The following is a 22,401-nucleotide window of genomic DNA, read 5'->3' on the forward strand; positions in this document are numbered from 1 at the left end:
ACAAATGCTGGTGGCGACTGATGATCAATGGTGAGAGGACGATGAACAGTCGAGCTCCTCTTTCTTCAGTTGTGCCTATCAGACAGCACTACTGAGCATTTCTGCCCTTCTGCACCATAGCACAAAACCACTGTGTATCCACATCCTTTGTTATTGACACTTCTAGTCATAACCGTTAAATTAATCAGTCACCAAACGCTACTCATGATTAAAGATGCAGTATGATCCGGTTGTCTGTCTTGTGTTTCATTCATTCCAAAATTACTATTAGGCAAAATTGAAAACCAAACTAAGGAAACCAAGGCAAGCGGTTTTGCTGAAAGGAGACCCTTGGCTGTTCGTAGATGCCTTTAGCCAGGTTTACACTGAGAATCAGGAGCAAAAGGCAGAGTGAAAGGATTGGAAAAGCTGCGCTTCAGTCGCAAGAGAAGCTCATGTGAAGTACCCTAGAAGGACGTGGTTGCTGATAAAGCGGCTACTCCGAAAGGAACAAGGGCATGCTGGGGCAGGATAGTCTGGGGAAGATGAAGGTGCGGTTGGTTGTAGAGCACGTAGGTAACTTGTACAAGGTTCTGGATTCAACCCACGGCTCTGGAACAGTTAGGTAAAACCAGTGGTCTTCACAAGGACAATAAGCAGCAGTGTGTGGAGCTGGGAGGTAAAGCTGGAGCTACAGTGAAACCCCAGAGGGACTGAGAGGGCAGGAACGTAGATCATACCTCAAGGAAAGCTTCAGACCAAAAGCAGAGTCCCCCAAAAGGGGTGTGGCCATGTGGGCGTAACCATTAAGGCCAGGGGGTGTGGTCATGCAGGTGTAACCATTAAGGTCAGGGGGTGTGGCCATGCTGGCTATAACCATCAAGGCCAGGGGGTGTGGCCATGTGGGCATAACCATTAAGACCAGGGGGTGTGGCAACAAACATCTGTGGTACATGTCACAGCACTCCACACCACAGACACTGAAAATGGAGCTTCTGGCTCTTCGGTCTTTTACTGATCCAATTCTCCCATGGTGCTTTTCTCCTCTTCTTTGTTGGAATCAGAATGTGTATCCTCCCCCTGTACTATCCTCTGGAGATACATAGTTTTCTTTTTCTTTCTTTCTTTCGGTTGTTTGTTTCTTTTGTTTGTTTGTTTGATTGATTTCTTAGAAGATACTTTGAACTTGAACTTTTGTAAAAAGAAACTCTTAAGACTTAGGAGACGCTTGAAGATATATTAAATATGTTTCGCATTGTGGGTTAAACATAAACGTATGGGGCCGTGGAATGTATGTTACAATTTATACGTGAGTTGCCACCACAGGCCCACAGGCTCCTGTGCTGGGGACTTGGCTCCTAGCTGATGCGACTGATGAGAGAGAGGTGGATGGAACCCGGAGCACTAATGAATGAATTCACTAACGAATTCATAGATGAATCACCATTAGGAAGAGGTTTGTAGTTGGGGAGGGGTCACTGGGAATGTGCCTTTGAAAGATGGCATCTCATCCATTGCTTTTTGCATCCCGGCCACCAGAAAGTTAGAGTCCTCCTCCATTATGCCCTGCCCCCCTCCATTATGCCCCACCTCCCGCCCATACCTTTGTATGCACAAACACATAAAATCAGCTTTCCTAATCAAGACGATAATCCTTAAGACAAACTCCACAGGTTGCCAAAGACCAGGTACCACGTGTTGTTACCACTTTCTTAGAGTAAAGTGAGCGACTTGCCCACGTACATCCAATTTAGAATCGAATGACTTGAAATAGACCACACTGGTGATTTTTCGAGTTAATGCATGGGTGAACCAACTTTAGATGAGAAAAATATGTACTGCGTGAGGCGGATTAATTTGAGAGTAATTATCACATCATCCCGGATGTTCTTCAGTTGGTAAATGGATAAACAAACGGACGATGTGGACACATATTATTAATAGAATATTCCACATCAGCAGAAGTAAATGAATTAGGAAGTGATAAAAAAGCTGGGGAAGAAAGGGTCATGCATGCTGCTGAGTGAGAAGCCGACCTAAAGGAGCCTGTACCGTGAGGCTCCAACAATAAGACGGTCTGTAAATGACAAAAATACAGGGACGTTAAAGTTTCTGATTCCCAGAGCTCTCAGGTAGAGAGAGAGGATGAAAAAAAAATGTTAAATACACCATGCTTTCAAGGTAGAGAAATATTCAATCTGAAACAGTACTTGTGGATATATGTTATTGCACATTGGTCAAAAACAGGCCAACCAAAACTATGGGCTCAACAATAAATGTATCGATACTGACTCATTGGTGCTAAAGACTGCCTCACCAATGCGAGGTGTTAATAATAGGAAAATCGGGTGTGAGGGAGAGGGCTTATGGGAATTGTCTGTTCTTTCCAGTCAATTTTTCCGTCTTTCTCTGCCTCTGATTTTTGCTGCCTCCTCCCCTTTCCTGTTCTTCTTTGGGACATAGTTTCACTCTGTATGTAGCACTGGCTGATCTAGAACGTGGATCCTTCCTCCCTCTGCTTCCTAAGTGCTGGAATGGCAGGGCTGTGTGCCACCACATCTTGTTGAACTATTCTATAAACTGAACAGTTCTCAAGATAGAATCCTCACAGTAAAACCTGTCTCTGCCCTGATGGAAGCAGAATTCCAGAGCTCTGTTGATACGTTGCCAGTAACACCATTTTTATGCTGTGTTATTAGCAGCCTCTTGAAGACAAGAGTAGTGACTGAGAATGGCCCCCATAGGCTCATAGTTTTGAATGCTTTGCTCCCAGTGGTTTGGAACTGCTTGATAAGGATTGGGAGGTGTGGCCTATGAGGTTTCAAAAGCCATCAGGTCCAGTCTCACTCTGTACATCCTGCCTGTGGATCATATGTGAACTCTCAGCTGCTGCTCCACTTCTATGTTTCTACTGTGTTCCCTGATGTAATGCTCTGAAACAGTAAGCAAGTCCCTGATTAAATACTTTCTTTCATAAGCTCCATAGTTTCACTTTTCAGCAACAGAAATGTAACCAGAATGGTATCTGCTAGAACTTTGTGATTGACCTGTATCCAGTGTTTGCATGTGTGAGCTTCTCTAAACATCTGCAAATCCCAAGTAGACAAGCAAGCATTGTGCTGTGAAGGAGCTGACATGCAGCCTTCAATGATTACAATTCAAAATATATTTTTTAAAGAAAAATAACTCCTATTTCTGTGTTATTTCTTAGGTGACTAAAACAAAAGCTTGGCATCATAGCTACAAAATTTTATTTGGGAACCAAAAACCAAAGAAGCAATTTAGGATCCAGCCTCCCCACAACACCCTCATTGAGTCTCTTTCCCTTCACTTTCATTCACTGGTAGGACAGTTTAAGCCTCACAGCCTGGCCCTGTGGGGGACAGTATGGCCCAGTTGCAAGACCACACAGAGGCCTTGCTGTCTTCTCTTCCTGCCCTGACACTGGAACCTGTTTCATTTGTGTTTGCAAAACCAGAGGCCAGGCATCCAGTGGCTCAGGACATACCCTGTGTTCTATTCTTTCCATCTCCAGACTCTCTCTTGGCCCAGCAGCTCACCTACTGCCTTCTGAGGGGCAATGAGGGGTATTCTAGGCTTTGCTGTGCAATGTGTGTCTGCTCTTGTCCCTACAGTGCTCAGCGACCCTCCATTTCTAGCCACATTGACCTCACGCCCAAGACATGTTTGCCAGCTCTTATCTCTGCATAGAGCTCTCTTTAGAGCATCAATAGGAATGCATCCTGTTAAAGTTCCCTCTTTAGTTTGTCAGTCATTATCACCGTTCATTTTAATGTATTTCTTTACCTTGCCCTTTTTTTAAAAAGCTACCCCTTTCTCTCTCCCTCTCTCACTCTTTCCTTCCCTTTATCTTCCATTCCTTAATTTTGGTTTTGAACTCCACACAATGTACAATCATTGGGAAGAGTGTCAATAAGGGGTTGTCTAGATCACGCCAGCTTGTGAACATGTTTAGGGGCAGGTGTCTTGCATGTAGCTAGCTAATTGATGTAGGAGGCCCCAGCGTAAAAGAAGGCAGCAACATTTCATGAACTTTGCCCTGGATTGTATGTAAAAATAATAATAATAATAATAATAAGTCAGCAGAATAAGTCTGAAAAGACTCAAAACTCAAACAGAGAATTGTAAGGCAGAGAAGAAATATCTCAGGACACAGGTGCCATCGCCCATACCAAATGCTGTGTGTAAACAGTAAAGTTAGGTAAGAAAACTCTCCCTCAGTTCTTGCAATGATAAGTTTAGAACAATGGTTCTCAACCTTCCTAATGCTGTAACCCTTTTAAACACAGTTCCTCATGTTGTGGCGAGCCCTAATTATAAAACCATTTATTTGCTACTTCATAAATGCAGTCTCGCTATTGTTGTGAATTGTAATGTAAATATCTGATATGCAGGCTATCTGATATGTGAGCTCTGCAAAAGGGTCATTTGGCCCTGAAAGGTATCACACCCACAGGTTGAGAATCACTGGTTTACATTACAAACCCCACACAATGTGAAACAACCTGGGAAGAGAGTCTCCCTGAGAGACTGACTAGATCAACTGGCCTAAGACTATCAAATCTAATGTGGCAGAATAGATAGGACAGTTTCACTGTGAGCGGTGGGAATTTATGGTGTGGTAACTCCCGCTCACAGCCAAGGAGATGCCAGAGGCTTGAGTAGAGTGCAAAAGGTTTTCTTCCTTCCTTTTTTTTTTTTTTTTTTTTTGGTTCTTTTTTTTTTCGGAGCTGGGGACCGAACCCAGGGCCTTGTGCTTCCTAGGTAAGCGCTCTACCACTGAGCTAAATCCCCAGCCCCTTTCTTCCTTCTTAAATAGCATCGTTGCTAAGAAAGCCTGTGTGGAGTCCTGCCTGATATATCACCCCCTCTTCCCTCTCCGTCTATTTCTCAATTGGAAACTGGTCATAATTTAAATTACTACCCACCAGTAACCATGCCTACCTACCGCAAGGCAATAAAAATCCAATTATAACAATTACGGAAGTTCTTCAAAGTAAATAATCAGTAGACTACATCCTTGGGTAAAAATTTAAACTATTTTCTTCCTGTCATAGAGTCGGATTAAATACATGTCATACGATGCTTCAGAATAAGTCTTATTCCGGAGAACTGGAAAGTGAGCGTTTCCATTAGGAAACGGCGGTGCCCTGTACTGAATGGTACACCCCACCCCACCCCCACTTCCCCGCCCCCACCCCGCCCCGCTCACTCGGAATGGCCCTTGTCTCAGTGTACTTCTGGAGGTAGCACTCTGACAGAGGCAGCTCAGTTAAAACAGAGACATATCACATTAATACACAGAAACGTGAACAGAACAAATGTGAGCCGAGGAAAGACTTAGGAAGAAACTCAAGAACCACATTTTTCATTTTAGTTTCCGGCCTCCTGCCGGAAAATCACCCCCTGTGGATTTGTTGTGGTGACTAAGCAGACTGGGTACGTATGGGATCTCTCTACTAGGAAGTAGCTCAAACAACTTCAAAGCTGCATCCATCCTGGGGGGTTAGCAATTGTGACTGGTACCCAAGAGCAGGAATCCAGGACCTGCGGGAGACCCCAGTCTGGTGAAAGGCAACAGAGCTCCAGGGGACAATAACCACGCATGGGACACTCATTTCAGGTCTGAGAAGCACCAGGGAGAAACCTTAGGAACCTCAGGCACCATCGCAGGGTGACTGACTCCAGGTTGGAGGAAAGGTTTCTGACTGGGGTGCTTAAATTCAGGAGGGTGTGGACTTATCTGTAGACAGAATAGGGCCTGGTTCCCAGAAGAAGAAAAAAGGATTTAAAAAAAACTGGCGAGGATAAAAGCAGTGGCCCTGCCCCACTGTCACTACCCACAAACACACATGGTTTAATCCTCGAGCCAGCCACTTAGGCGAGGTGTCAGTTGTAAACCATTTGGGGGATAATGAGGCAGCGTTAACCCCTGCAGAGCTTGACTAACTCTATAGCGCCATCTGCTGGCAGAGACAGGAAGCGGTTAAAATACCGCTTGCATTTGGCCTTTTATCCTAAGACCTATTTGAAGCTGAACCGACCAGTGTGGGTAGGAGGTTTTACATTCCTGGCTACAACATTTGCTGGAAAGAAACAAACATTGCTTGCAACAATAGGTAGGAATAGGCAAATTGGTTTTTTAATTTATTATTGTGTGTATGTATGTGTCGTGTGTGTGTGTCTGCAAAGACATATGTGGCCATGTGTGGAGAGGTCAGAGGTAAATGTCTGGGTTTTCAGTTGCTTGGCATTTCTGGTTTTTAAGCCAGGGTCACTCACTGAACCTGGAACTCACTGATTCAGCAAGACGGGCTTTACAGGGAGCTCCAGGGGTCCTCCTATCTCACTTCCCCTTCTCCATCGAGTGTTGAGATTACAGATGCACAGCAGCACATCTGGTTTTGTCCCATGGGGATTAAACTCAATCCTTCACGCTTGCAAGGTACGCACTTCTAGTAAAGCTGCCCAACACCCCCAAACTGGTTTTCTTCATGACCCAAGAAGGGACTAAAATGTCTACTCAATCCATCAAAATTGACAGAACACTATTGTACTTCCAAATCTATGCCAGGCATCCTGTGTCGACTGAGTGTGCCATTGAAACTGTGTGGGGATGAGGGTTGTAGATGTAGGGGTGGTGTGGGAAGAAGCAGATCAAACAAGCTCTCTGCCCTTTCCTCTGCAGTTCAGTATGCTGATACTTCAACAGAACAAACAAAGAAACAAAAACAAATCTTACTACAAAGAAACCAAAGAGACTGAAATGACACAGAGCTGGATTTACCATATCTCCTTATATCTACCTATTGTTCAAAGAATTGGGTAACTTATAAGCCTCACTAAAACTGAATTCAGAAAAACAAATGCTACTTGCATATATTAGGTAGTCATCTTTATGATAATGCTACCCAACACATAGCCCCACCCTAGCGGTTCCGGGCAACAGGTGCTCCTCTCTTTCCCCAGGAGTCTGCGCGTTGACCAGTGTAGGTCTGCAGCATGCTGTGGGCCAAGCTGGGAGTCAGGTTTGCTTTATGAGAGGACCAGCAGCCTCCCTGAGCACTCTCCCATCTTGATGGCAGGAGAACAGATGAAAACACCCAGCCATGCGAACACATTGAGAATGTCAGTTGTTGGTGGAACATCTGTGAACATTTTCTCAGCCAAGCCATGTCAAAACATCAGGCCTGAAGTCAGAGGGGCGGGGCTGGACATACACCTAGTCTACTGGGAGGCCACACCAAGGCTGAGAATGGATAGTACCATTGCACAGCTCCTGCAAGGCAGAGCAGCTTGTTGGCAAGTGGCATGTATTCACAAGCACAGAGGATTAGCACTGAGGGCCCTGCCTTACTGCTAGGTTTCTAGGAACTTTGAATATATGGTTTCTACAAACACAGCTGTGTGCCTGCTAGCTGGCACATTCAGCTTTTCTAATGGGCTGTATAACTCATCAAAGGAATATGTCTAAAATCTTTGTCTTTTAGTTGACTGAGCTATAATATAAAATTATTCCTTTGACTTTTATTAAGAGATTTTTATAGAGCTAATAAAACTAATCATATATGTCAACCAGACATTTCTATATCACCCAGTTGCCAACCTAAGACATAACAGAATTCCCGAAACAAGTTCCAGAGCCATTACAATGTGTTAGGTGAGACAGGGGTAGTCCCACCACCCTATCTAGTTGGCACAGTATTTAAATGATTGGAGAATGTATAAATGTTGCTAGAAATTCAATTCTGAAAGGGAAATACTGCAACATGGTCTTACCATTGATGGGGTTGGAGGTATGAATCACAGATACAGAAAATTCACCAGGAAGAATCGAAGGCTTAGAAAGGAAGCTAAGCCTTCTGGGTAGACAGGGTGCTACAGAAGGCCTGGCTCCACATCAACCACCGATGGCTAGATGCTACTATGACAAGGTAGAGCTCTGTCCATTAAATTTCTTCTATAATCAGCATTTATCTTCAAAATATTGAACTTTCTCTGCCTTATCCACATTGTTCTAAGAGTTTTGCAGGGGAGTCCTTCTGCCTGGGATCCCATCTACTTTCTCTCATTGCCTTTGAGACTTGACTACTTGGAGTACTAGAGAATCTAAATCAGCTCCTTTTTCAATCACTTGGACCACATACAGGTTGTCATGTTGACCTAAATGAAGAAAATTATTTCCAATAGTGCTTCTCTACACTTTTAAGGAAAAGGAAAGCTTTCTTCTTGATATCTCCATTTCCGTTCCTTCTTTAACTTGGGCATCCATTCATTCTTATGTCCACTCATTAACTTAACAAATCTTTCATAAACATAAATTGCTCACAAAGAATTTCATGAAGGGCTATTGGAAAATATATAATTTGGATATAGAATGTCCCCAAGAATGCACGTGTTGAAAGTTTGGTCCCCAGTTGAGAGCAATATTGAGAAGTAATTGAATCCTGAGGGTACAAGCTTCTTCGATCAGCTAACTCTTTGATAATTTTGATGAATGAACTATTAGGAAGCGACCTTTAGCTGGAGGAAGTAGGTCATTGGACATGTCTGTGAATGTCTTCTCCGTAACCACTCTCCGCCCCCTCCCCATCACCGTCCTATGCCCCCCTCCTCTGACAGAGTGAGGTGAACAGTTTTCCTGTGCTGTTCTTCCATCACATTTCTTTCTTGCCAATCATGAACTGAGATCTCTAAAACCGTGAGCCAAAGCAAATTCTCCCATCCTTAGCTGTTTCCTAGATACTTTGTAACATTGATGAAAAGTGATCAATTATATACATTCAGATACTTTGTAACCCTGATGAAAAGTGATCAATTATATACATTCAGATATTTTGTAACCCTGATGAAAAGTGATCAATGAAATACAAAAAGGTCAGACCCCATATTTATCCTACCGTCAACTTGTGCACAATAGATTTTATAATAGCAAATTGTTATAATGTTTGGTCACTATTAACATATAATTTCACCCACAGATTTGCCTGCTTTAAGGCTCATTGAGGCAATCCTTCAATTACTGCTGATGGTGGATCTTTAAACTCTGCAATACCGTATGCTTTAAAGGGCATTAGTGCCTTCTGTGTGTTCTGGCTTAAGCACAAGGATAGAGGAGAGGCTAAGCATTGACGGTAAGTTAGACAGCTGTGGCTGCTAAGCACCCACAATGCTGAGGAAAGTCCCTCCTACCCCCACCTCAGTGACGACTTATCCAACCCCAGGCGCCAATATGGATTAAGAAATCCTGGGTTAGATGAGTAGGTATGAAGTGTTTATGTTCCCTGCATTCTATGGCAGTGAGGGTCAGGCAACAACTTGTCCATGACTGCATGAGCCCACATAAGTATGTGAGGAGTCGAGTCTGGAGAGCCTGGTGCCAAAGTTCAGGCAGCTATGCAATTTCCACCCAAAAGGCAGATGGCGTTTTCACTGCAGAAATAGGGTGAGGACAGGCCACTGGGTGGTGGTTTCTCAGTTATCTGGGTCTGAAGCATGTTCATATTCATAAAACGTTGCAAATAAAACATTTTGTGACCTCCCTTTAAAAAATAACCCAACAAATAAAGGACTAGAGCAAATCACTTCCAAGAACTTCCAACGTTTACTGGCAATTTGTATGGCTCAAAGTTTAGGAGCTCTAACTGTTTACTGGGTGTTGTTCTAAACATGTCTCCTGTGTGACCTCATTCACTCCTCAGACTCAAACGCGGGGTAGGCAGTGCTGTCATCTCCCTTTCAGCAGATAAGCAAGTTCAGGCACAGTGGTGTTGAGCAATTCAGTCAAGCTGTAGCAATTCTGACAGTGGTGATGGTCAGCAGGCTCCAGAGGCCCCAGACTCTCACCAAGATCATTGTTGCATGAGACACTGAGGGAGGAAGCAGGAACTAGGCATAGTAGTCACTATATGACTCTCAAGTGCCCAATGTGTGCTGATCAGCACAGACAATGTGGTGAGTGCCTTAGTTTGGTTATGCTGCTGGGACAAAGTACTTCAGTCTGGGTAGTTTATAAAGAACAAAAATGTATTTATGACCATTCTAAGGTTGACACATCCAAGATCCAGGGCAGGCCCATCTGTCTGAGGAGAGCCACACTGTTCTCCCACGCCTTCTGGAAAGGGCCACTGTGTTCTTCCACAATGGTGCTTTATTGCCACGTCTGGAAAGGGAAGATGGATGACCTCACATGACAGAGAGGCAAGATGACTTAGTGCTGCATGGCGTCTCTTCTGTGAGGGCCATACTCCCGTTTGTAAAAGGAGGAATGCCCTGACCTACTCATCTTCCAAAAACCTCATCTCACCACCACCAGGCTTTAATACCAGCAATTTGAAGATATATTTCTATCTATAGTAATGAGCAAAGCAGACCTAGTATGTGCTCATACCATGTACCAGTGAAAAGGTCATAGAAGATGTGGCTTCTAGCCTCATCTTTGAGAGTCCTGCCAAGTTGATCTGCAGCAAGGCTTAGGACCAGGTATTTCTAGCAAGTCCCACAGGGTTGCAAACACCAGAGGTCTGATGGTAACATTTCAAAGACTAATTGGTCACCATCGGCTTTTGTAATGTCTGTCTCTGAAGGACCAGAGAAACGCCACAGTACTCAGTACCACTTCTCTGGGATATAACTCAGTATGCACACTACAAGCCAGACAGTTGGATCACTTGCAGGCAGGAGAGTGTCAGAGTGGCACTTAAGCAAGAGAGATTACCTGACAGACACTGACCCTTGACAAAGACCAGGCAGGAGCCAAAATGAATGGTGACACTTTCCCAAAGAAAGCCTTTGGCTACTGACATAGGTAGTAACTCTTCCCAGAGCCACACAGAGCCACTCATCAAGGACTGGACTGACTGAGAATCAAAAAAAGCCTCGCATCCTTAGGTGATAAGAAATCCCAAATTCTGCTTCTCAGCAGTAGTTCCCAATTTCAGCTCTCACAGAGTGTCTGCCTGTTTCCTGCATGCTGAAAGTAACAACCGAAAATTTTGCATGTATCGTTATCTAAACAATAGGATGTTAAAGCCCATTCATACTCAAAATCACTGTGCAATTACAGATATGATCCTGAAGCAACCAAAATGGATGTACACTATCCAACAGACGCACTATACACGGATTAATGCCTGGGGCTGCTGACTATACACTGTGCTGAGAGGAGCATGGTGGGTACACCCAGAAGACCTGGGTTCTAGGGCCAAGCAGCTAAGAGACTGTGAAACCCACTTCGTTACTTGGGCACAGTGAGAATCATCTAAAAGTCTGCCTAAGGCATGATCTCAGAAAATGGACGAGTGTATGAGTAGCCTGGTGTTTGGAGAACGGACAGCAGAATAGAGCAAGGATCAACTCACTCAGGACAGCCTCTAGGCAGAGGGTTCCAAGGTCTCCACACCCCTCATGCTCTTAAGAATTCTGTGGTACCTGCTTTAGTCCTTACAAGAAATTAACTTGGGTTCTTTCCTTCATTTGTTTTTTTAATAATTTATTTATTTATATTTTATGTTGCATTGGTATTTTGCCTGCATGTTCGTCTGTGTGAGAGTGTTAGATCCCGAGCTGCCATGAGGGTGCTGGGAATTGAACCCTCCAGAAAAGTACCCAGTGTTCTTAACGTCTGACCCATCTCTCCAGCCCCCATAGTTTTATTTTTAAAGACTGGTTTTATTTTTATTTATGTGTGTACATGCACATGTATGTGGGGGTACCTGGAGGCCAGACAAAGGTATCAGACTGTCTGGAGCTGGAGTTACAGGCAATTGTACTGAACTTGGGCCTTCTGTGAGAGCAGCATACGCTACTAACCACTGAGCAACCCTTCCACTTTGGCTCATTATTTTATAACTAGAAGGGGACATCGCATCCTTTGGTAATAGCGACCTACTCATTTAATGGTGTGTTTGCGGTTCCAACCCTGAGCTCCCTCTCTCTACGATCACAGATGAGTATGTCTGTCCCCTGTGAGGAAAATTCTTGGAAAATCCTGTCCACCCAGAGACTCTAAGAATCAGAGTACACATTCTCAGCCAGCACATCTAGAGGCCACGGCTGTGTACTGCTGTGGCTGGGAGTGTGTGTTGTGTGACGCCTTTGCAAACACTCCCCACCTCTTATCTATATGATTCACTTACACAAAGGCTGAGGGCCACTTGAAGTGTGATTTGTGTATGGGATCCAGGGTCTCCATGGATACAAAACTCTGCAGATGCTCACATTTAACTTACTGATGTCCCCTATTTCTTGAAAACACGTCTAGGCTCCTCAGAACATGTAATCTAATGCCAATACCACCTAAAAGCCTGTCATTCTGTGATCTGTATGATGACAAAATTATATATATATATATATATATATATATATATATAGTCATCGTTTTCCTACGTAGTTCTGACGTATAATTGAGTGATACCTACAGAATTTATAGATGGTCAGTGAACTGAAGCCACCAACCAAAGGGGGCAAAGAGAAGTGAATCTCAAAGACAGCAGGGGTGGGAGGTAAACGAATTGTTAAAAACAAATATATGGAAGGGTTGAGAGGTATGTGCAGTTTGAGGTTCAGCCGGGAGATCTGATTCCAGGGATGTAGATCACAATGGGATTCCCCCCCCTCCACCTAGGCTCAGTTGGATTGAGCAGCCGGTAGTGTATTTGGTCTTTAGTTAATGGACTTCATGCAGGCCTTTGCACACAGATGCCTTCCACCACAGGCTTCCAGCAGGACCAGGAGAGGCATCAGCAACAGCAACAGAAAGTTAACTCTGTCGGATGCATGGGAAACAGCTTTAAAAAAAAAAAAAAAACTCAGACATGCTTGGAAGGGACTTTGCTACCCTGGAGCGTTTGGTGTGTGAGGAGGGGCTTTGGTGAAGCATTTTGATTCAGCTGCTACCAGGACATTGTCACTAAGTGCCGAGGCCTCTAGATAGTCAGATTACACGACAGAAGGGCGTCGCTTCAAGTCGAACAGTCCAAAACAGAGATCAATAGAGAGCTGCTTCCGACTAAAACAAGACTTGTACCAGAAATTTGCGGAGTATCTTTGCCAACAGAGGAATCATGAGGAGACTTCTCTCTTGGCCACAAGAACGAACATTCTTGAGGGACAACAGAACGTGAGGTCCATCTGGCAGGTGACATCTGTCAGCCACTCTGAGCACAGTGCCTACTATGTGCTATTGAAAGAAGAGCAGAGAACACTCCACACTTTACATAATACCTACTTGTCCACTTGACTCAAGAATCTTCTGATATAGAAGGCACTGCGGTTTACAGTGAACTGAGTCAGAATCAGGCCTTTCTTTATACTGTATCTAGGGGATAAAAGTCCTCAATTATCTCAACCAGCTCTGCTAGTAATTTCATAAAGTTTAAAGGGGAATCATCATTGATGATTCATGGAGCAGATTTACCTTGTGAACCTCAGAACGAATTCAATCTCTCAGCTCTTGTGAAATGTCAGTCCCAGACTTAGTCCCCCCCTTTAGTCGTGTGCCATATCCACAAGAGTCACGGGCACTGTCGGCACAGGGGGTAGCACCAGGGATGAGCACGGGGCTGAAATCCTGCCTAACTCTCTGAGACCCTAGTGTGGCTGAGAACATAAATAATATAAATGGGGACACATCGGGATGGAAAGTTCTAGAACCTCATTTTCCCCTTTTCACAGAAAACCTTTGTGATCACATTTATGACTGCGTAAACATTTTCATCTGTGAATATGGATGTTGGGATGGCCATTCCTGGCTGTCAGCTTGACTACACCTGGAATGAACTACCCTCCAGAAATGGAGGGCACACCTGTGGTCCAGATCTTGAGGCCGGAAGACACAGGCTTCTGACCTGGATCTTGACAAGGGGATGATACACACTTTTGATTCGGATCTTGAGGCATAGCGGCCATGAAAAACTTAGGCCTGGGCAGGGTAGTGCACGCCTTTAATCCCGGGAGACAGAGGGAAGCAGATCTCTGAGTTCAAGGCCAGCCTGAGACAGAGCAAGTTCCAAGTCCAGGTCTGGTGGCGCACACCTTAATCTTAGCCATACCTTCTGCTGGAGACCTCCATAAGGATACGGGAAGGAAGAAGATTCACTCTTCTTCTCCTGCTTGCACTTACTGTCAGCATCTCTGTTGGAGCCTACCTCTTCAGGATTCCAGTTTATACAGAAGTTCAGCTAAAACACCCAGTCTTGTGAGACTGAGCAACTACTAGATCCTTGGATTTCCCATTCACAGCTGCCCACTGTTGGGTTACTTGGACTACAGACTGTAAGTCATTCCACTAATCTCCCTTACTATAGAGAGACATTCCATAAGTTCTGTGACTCTAGAGAACCCTGACTAATGCAAAAGTAAACCTTCTTGAAATATATATATGTAAATATGCAATACATTATGCAAATCTACAATACGATATAATCTATATAGGAATGTATAAAAGATAAATGGGCCATTGCTATGAACAGTATCTGTGATGGAGGACTATACATCTCTCAACATTTGCTGAGACTTGTTCAAATTCAATAATGTGCCAACGATCTTACCAAGGATCACATATTATAAAACACGAAGACAATAAAGGGGTTTTCTTGAAAAAGAGAGTATAGAAATCAGGTAATTCATACATTAAAATAAGCCCAAGAAGTCTGCTGTCTTTCAGGTGACTGAGACACAGTGAATGATTTCAGTCATGTAAGCTACAGGCGAGAGATTAAAAAGCGCACTTAGTTGCTGAATTGAGAAACGTGAAATAACCTTTTCCCAGATAATTGGCTTGCGTCTCAGGAAGTCTTAAAGCAGCAGAACTCCTAAATGGGAGAAAACTTTAATTATCTACTTTGAAGAGCAATTTTAAAATCAAAGAGCCATGTACCGCACGCTGTGCCTTGGAGTCACGCACTGTGTGCAGTGTGTGGGCTGGGTCTCCCTGCTGCCGCAGACTGTCACATCCACAGATGCTGGTGTGGCTATAGGTTCTACAGATCCCACCTGTGTGCTGTGTTCCCCTCAATCCATTAATGTGTTTCACTTACGTAGGGGATCCCTATGCTTTATTTGAACCATATCTCAGTGATGGCTATGCCCTGGTAAAGGTCAGTTGAACAGCATCACTGGTGATACGCCTTGAAGCCAGAGACAGGCTGGCTCCTAGACACCGAATCTTTAATGTTTTGCTTTCAACTAGACTTTAGACTTACAAGGTACTACTTAGAAGTCACATTAAGGGGGTTGGGGATTTAGCTCAGTGGTAGAGCAAGGCCCTGGGTTCAGTCCCCAGCTCCGAAAAAAAGAAAAAAGAAAAAAAAAAAAGAAGTCACACTAAGTTTTGTTATATATTAAAAGTATGTTATACTTTTACGTTTTGAAGCAGGGAACTAAGACCAAGGTAGTGGTTTGGGATGGGAGGGAGGACTCGGGACTCTTAGTCAAATGAACTAGAATAAAAGATTGCATTTGTCCCTGAGATACAAGGCTATATAGCCAAGGGTTGAGAGGACAAAAGAAAAATCCTCTACCTGTAAACTTTCTTTTCTTTTATATATGTGCATATATATATATGTGTATGTATATATATATATATATATATATATATATATATATATATATATGACATTCGAGTCTGAAGTTTCAAATCTGACCAGTTAAAAACTACTGATTTAGTCTCTTCTCACTGAGGCTGAGTATTGGCCTAAGAATATGTATTTAATCTTACATACAATCTTAGACTAACATCATGTGGGATTGAAGGACATCATTGATAATTCCCTCTTTGTGGTCTTCCCAAAAGGCCGCCTGCCCCTCTGTCTGATTAAGCAGCTGACTAGATGTTTACAATGATTTTAGGAACTTAGAGACTGGCATCCGATTTTCTTTTTGTAGCTGTAACAGTTTAAGTCCCAGCCTAGAGACAGACAGAAGACAACTCAAAAGGTTCAGACTTGAGACAGTCAAGAAACAGAGAGGTTGAGTAGAGAGCTGGGAGAATCACAAAGGAATCTGACGGCTTTGATACTAGCAGCAATGGCAGCCATCACAGTCCAGTAGTCAAGCCCTGGGGTGCAGCTACACCCACAACCACAGAACAGAAACCTCATGAAAATAGAAGTTTGAGCTGAGAAGTCGAGACCCAGCCATGGGGAGAATAAGAAGCGATTCTCTACCTTCTCTGCCCTCAGCCTCAATCCTGCCACCTCTCTCAGTGGAATCTGGGCAATGACATTAATAGGACAGACTTCTCGGAGAACAGAGAGAGGACAATGAGTAGGGAAAATGGATCTTTCGGAGCCTGGCTTAGCGGACACCGGCCAGCGAGCTAGTCATTGGTTGGACAAGATTTGAATTTGCTGACCGTGCAGCTGTCCAACTTCCCCCCCACTCAATGCTGGCTGGCCCAGAACTTAGACCCAAGGTTTCCATGTCCTGACCTTTCCAGGTAAACATCACAAGAGTCAGCCTGTACTCTCTGACCCTCAAACCTTGGCTCACAGGGAAAACATTTTCCCAGGGCCGCTTTCACATCTGTTATTTTTGGCAATCTTAGTGGTCTTAGGTAACCAAGCATCAGTGCTATAGCATCTGGTCAGGACGCGAGTAAGGTACCACGTCAAACTGATCTTCATGCTTCTGAGTACTTCCAAATACTTAGGATCAAGACTTTCAATAATGACTGGTACAGGAGGCACTCCTATGGGCGGGTTATGTATGCAGGACTTTTGCTAGCATTTATATCTGCACAACACATGCATCGGGGGTTCTGATGGTGTTGGATTCCCTGGGACTAGAGTCTCTATGTAGGTGCAGTGAACTGAACCTGGATCCTCTGGAAGAGCAATGAATGCTCCCAAACATCTCTCCAGCCACATCAAATTCAAAAATATATTTTTAAATACTCAATTTTTATTTATTCATTACTTATTTGTTTTATTGTTATTTTAATGTGTTTCATTTGCATATTTTATTTATTTAATTGCTATTGCTATTTACCTTAAATAAAATGTTAAAAGTATAAGAAAAAAATTTTTTAAAAATAAGGTATGTTGAATTGCCAAGTATAAAAGCCCATATACAACTTCATGACTGAGATAGTCCATCAGTTTCACACATTATAGCATGTCCAGCATGCCACATTCTACACACACACACACACACACACACACACACACACACACCTACAAACATATAAACTGTACAAATACACAGGTATACACTGTCTACAAGACTAAATGGATTGTATCCTAGAATCAACTAGGGCCTTGTGCATGTCAGACAGGCGGCTTTTGTTTTGTGATAACATCTCTCTACATGTGAGCAAGGCTATTTTTGAATGTGTTTATTGTATGCTGGCCTCCAATTCCTTGTTCTCTCCGCACCACTGCTTCCTGTGTGCTATGATAACAGGCGTGCACCATCATGCCCGGCTACCGATTTCACTTTTTAATTAGAAAGCCTCACAGAGCAGCAGTGAATGTGCCATCTCTCGGAACATCCCTAGCTGTGAGAAGCCCTGGTGGGAAACACAAGCTGCAGGTTCCATACCCATGCCTGTGGTCTGACTTGGTTTATTGCTCCTCTGGTAGCACCACTCTGCCTTTCTCACGCCCATCTCATCAGCAGCCCGAGTGACATCTAGTGCTTAGCACTCTGAGGGGTGTTTACACACAGGAGTTTCTAGGTTTTAAACAATTGGATTCAGCAGATTCAACTTGAAGGTGAGGCAGCAGGCTGTGTTAAAGCAAGACGGTTTCTGCTTTCCAATTCAGTCTGTTCCCTGAATCACCCTCATGTGAAAGAAGTCAGAGTCAAGAGTTAGAGGGCTTCCAGCAGAACATCAACTCCTCCTACACCAAAGCTAGCAATGGAGTATAAAAATATTTCAAAATTTATGCAAGCACTCACATATCCCTTATTCTTTTATACAAATATGGTCAGTATTTCCATCTTTAAGGAAAAATTAAGATAATAACTTTACATATGAATGGGCCTGTGGTACCCTGAAGTACTATATTCTTATGGCTAAAGGGAAGAAGAAATAAAAAATAGGCATATAGAAATGCAGAAAATAAAACCAGTGGACTGAAGACCCAAGCCTCTTTGAGGCCAAAATGGTATTGTTTAGGAGCCAGAGAGACGGCTTTGCAGTTAAGAAGACAGACTTTCTTGCAGAAGACAGGACTTGGTACCCAGACTGCACATTGAAGTGTGTGGATCCTAAGACTCTGTGGGAGTTGATGCTCTCTTTTGCTTTCTGTGGGCACCGGAGCACACATGGTACATACCTCCACATAAATACACAGAAACATATTCACAGAAACACAGAAAACACACACACACATAAACAATACACACATGTACGCCCACAAAGACACACATACATTTACACAGATACACACTCAAATACACATACAAAGAAACATACACATATACATACACACAAAAACACACATTCATATATACATATACACAAAAACACATACATGAAGAAACACAGACATACACAGACACCACAGAAACACAGCCACAAACAAACACACACAGAGACACATTTATTCGCAGAGAAACACACACATACACACACAAAGACACAGACACATTCACACAGGAAGACTTACATGAACACACAAAGGCAAACAAACACAGGAGAGAGAGAGAGAGAGAGAGAGAGAGAGAGAGAGAGAGAGAGAGAGAGAGAGAGAGAGAGAGATCCACACAAACACAAATTAAAAACAAATCTTAAAAGAACGAAGTGGCGCCTCCTTTCCTTCTGTGTCCAAAGACATTGTAACCAGGAAAGTAACAAAGGCTTTGGACCTGGCAATGAGCCAAGCAGTTTCCTCCTCCTCCTTAAAACTCCCGTCACCTGAAGCAACACAGTCTGTCTGGGTTCTAGAATCTCGATCCATAAAACAAAACATCTCTGAAGGCAAATGGTGTAAATATTACTAAAAATATAAGATGACCAACTGTTGGGATACGCTTAGCCTTTGGCAGCAAATGTCTTCATTGCCACGTGTGGGTTGCATCACTAACTATTATGCCTTATTATCCATGTTACTCAAACAAATACCTCTGTTTCCACTTGAATTAAATGTGGCTATCTTGGTTAGTTTCTGTTAACTTGACACAAGCTAGAGTCACTTGAAAAAAGAGAACCTCAACTGAGAGAATGCCCCTACTAGGTTAGCCTATGGGGCAGTTTCTAGAATGATTGATGTGAGTGAGCTCAGCCCACTGTGGGCGGGGCCATGCTCAGGTAGGTGGTCCTGGGGTGTATAAGAAAGCAGTCTGAGGCAGCCATGAGGAGCACACAGTAAGCAGTGTTTCGTCATAGTCTCTGCTTCAGTTCCTGCCCTGACTTCCCGAGATTGGAGACTGTAAGGTGTAATTGTAAAATAAACTCTTTTTCCAATTTGCTTTTTGGTCATCGTGCTTTATCACAGCATTAGAAACCCTAAATAAGAAACCCAGAGATCCTCTGCACTTGAGTATTTAATCCCAGCCAACAAATCGATCGTGCAGGAAGCCCCTTCATGTGGTTATTCAAATATGAGAGAGAATATGTGTACGACAGTATGGTTAACATGTTTATTATTTTAAAGACCAGTCACATGCCATTAAAGTCTGACACAATTATCTTAGAGGATGACAGCCTGTAATAGATAAAGATAAAGGGATGAACAGTCCAATATATACTGAAAAAAAATGGAACCCAGGTATGGTTCCCAGCACCCACATGGCAACTCACAAACATCTGTAACTCCAGTTCCAGCAGAACCAACACCCTCTGACCTTCAGGAGCACCAGTAACAGGTGTAGTGAATGTGCACACATTCAGGCATTCATCACACACACACACACACACACACACACACACACACACACACACACAAGGAATAGATTCTAAAATTATCAAAAAATGGAAGCTTAAAGAATACATACAAGCCTTAGAATATTGAATCAGCAGGCCTTTATTTCTACTGTTGGAAAACACAAGGAAGTGGCCTGCTGTCTATATCTGTTCTCTACTTTATCTCAAACGACTAGCTCAGGCTAACCCTTCTTCAAACATGAAGTAGCACACGTATTTTATAGGTCCCAGTCTATAGACAATTTCCAGATGTGGAGATCACTTCCGGACAAAGCCCCTGGAGAAAACACCCTCCCATATGGATCTAGCTCTTAACTGGCTTTGTGTAAATTTTCCTGGCCTGGCCAACTCCTCTCTCGATTCACAGAACCTTAGGGAACTTTATGAATTAATTGAAAAAAGCCATCAGCAGAGATTTGAGAAGATGGCCGATCTCTGATTCACAGGTGGCAGGCCATTACTCCCCAGTGGGGGCTTCTGGGATAGAAGTCAGCCTGTTCACATTTTCACTTTGTCCACTGCCGTCACTAATGAGACAGGTATCTTCGGGGCAATCCCCGTGAGCTCACATACAAGCATGACCTTACTCATCTTTAAAGCACATTTGTACATTTCTCTGATGACTCCAAGATGCTGAGTTTTAAGCACAATTCCTTCGTGCTTAATATATTTCTGGTGGCTCCCAAATTAGCTTTTAAGCCAACCATTGGGGGCTATTTTTGGTTCGCTGGACCATTAATTTCCAAGTCCAAAATGAAATCCTCTGAGAGAAGAGATCAAAAAATGTGTCCTTTAAGTTACACAAAGAACCGGAAATTCCCTACAGGAAATTAATACTCTAATTATAAACTTTCTGGTTGAGAAAGTTTTCAAAAGCTTTGTCTCTTTTGTGAAGTCGAAGCCACTGGTTTGGCTTCGTTTCATTTTCCTCCATTCAAAACATATGAGAATATTCCCAAAACATCGGAGCAGCTGGCCCCCTCAAAACCAACTGTTCTCATGCTCCTGGCACTGCAGAAGAGCTCCAGCCTGCTGCCTGACAGTCATGGCCGCTTCCGAATGGTGTGGCAGTGTTCAGGGTGGCGTGTTCTCCTGCCAAAATTACAGCTTTGAGGCCGTACTGGAAAGAAGGGTCAACCACAGTTGATAGCTGAGTGTAGCAGTACCTCTCCCCTTTTCTTTCCAATTTAGCCCATTTAAATGTTTAGAAAACATCGAGGAGATTATCTCGTGGCCCTGGGTGTTCACCTTGTCATGACGGTCTCAGTTTACCTTTAAGACTAACATTCTATTAAAGGCACGACCTTTCTGGAAGCTACTTCGTGTATTTTTTCCTAGTACTTCTGGCAGAACACGGTAAGGTAAGCACGTGCTAGAAGTGGAGGGAAAGGAGATAACTGAGGCTGCCGTCAAATGCAGCCAGAGTTTATAATCCTAAATCAGGTTTGACCCCAGGAGTAAAGCTGTGGTTTGACATTCGAGTCTAAGGTATCTTGCTTGGTCTCGTAGCTACAGGACCACGTCAAATGTCAAATGTTCTCTTGATCACTCAACTTTCCTGCACAAAGTCGACAAACTTCCCAGGCACGGTGTCCACAGTTTGACACAGAGGCTACAAGAGAAGCTAAAGATTTAAGGGTAATGAATCTACACTGTTCCATAATGCTGGCAGGAGTGTTAGCCAGAATAAGACAGTACATAAACTGTATATGGTCACCTAATTAGTACAATCCACAGGATGCCAAAATGCTTACTACTGATCAGAAAGTTTCTTTATCAGATTCACTAGTCTAATTTGGCAATAAATCTTATGCCATTTTCTTCGGTGAGCTGTGTAAGCCAACTTGCAAAGAAGGTAATTTTCAGTTCCTATTGTATAGCTGAAAGAATTGAGTACTTCACAGGTGTGACTTGCTTTAATACGATGTATTCTTCTATTCCTCTCTCTAGGGCCCTCATGACCCTCCTTTACTTTCTTGACCTCTGTAGTTTCTCCTTGCCGAAGACAGCCTGTACTGCAGGCACAGAACTTGGAATATTCAAGCTGGATCTGACCTGAAAGCCTCATCTCTGGGGAGCTTTTCTTATATTAGCTTTCAGAATACCGAAAGGTTCTATTCAGGCTGCAATAGGAGAGAAACAATCAATAGTGCTACCCTACCCATGATACCTGTGATCCACAGCCATGACTGTCATGGCAAAACAGCCTTAATTGTACAACAGTGGCGCCCATGTCTTGGCAATAACCAACAGCTCTCTGGTTGGGCTTAGGGTTCATTCAACAGTAGGGAAATCATGGCTTGCTACTTGAAACCTAGCCAACGACCAACTACCAAGGCTAGTGAGGTCATGAATCTTAGAGGAGAGCCTCCGACCACAGGTTTACTAGATCAATATAATTCCTAACTGCATTCTAAATACTTATCCTTATATTTGTGTTGTAAATAAATTTCGTCTTCTCCTCTCACTAAAGAAGCGTCTCTTTGCAGCAGAGACTACCACAGAAAACCACAGCTGGTCACAACGCAGAG

General features: G+C 43.4%; 1 protein-coding gene across 1 annotated transcript in view; it reads right to left on the reverse strand.

Annotated features, from left to right (window-relative positions):
- The window catches only part of Arhgap24 (Rho GTPase activating protein 24), a 629,479-nt gene that overhangs the window by 440,698 nt on the left and 166,380 nt on the right, over positions 1–22,401 (reverse strand). The gene's annotated exons all lie outside the window — the stretch shown is intronic.

The sequence above is a fragment of the Rattus norvegicus genome, chromosome 14 (assembly GCF_021556685.1).
Source record: "Rattus norvegicus strain SHRSP/BbbUtx chromosome 14, alternate assembly SHRSP_T2T, whole genome shotgun sequence".
NCBI lineage: Eukaryota > Metazoa > Chordata > Mammalia > Rodentia > Muridae > Rattus > Rattus norvegicus.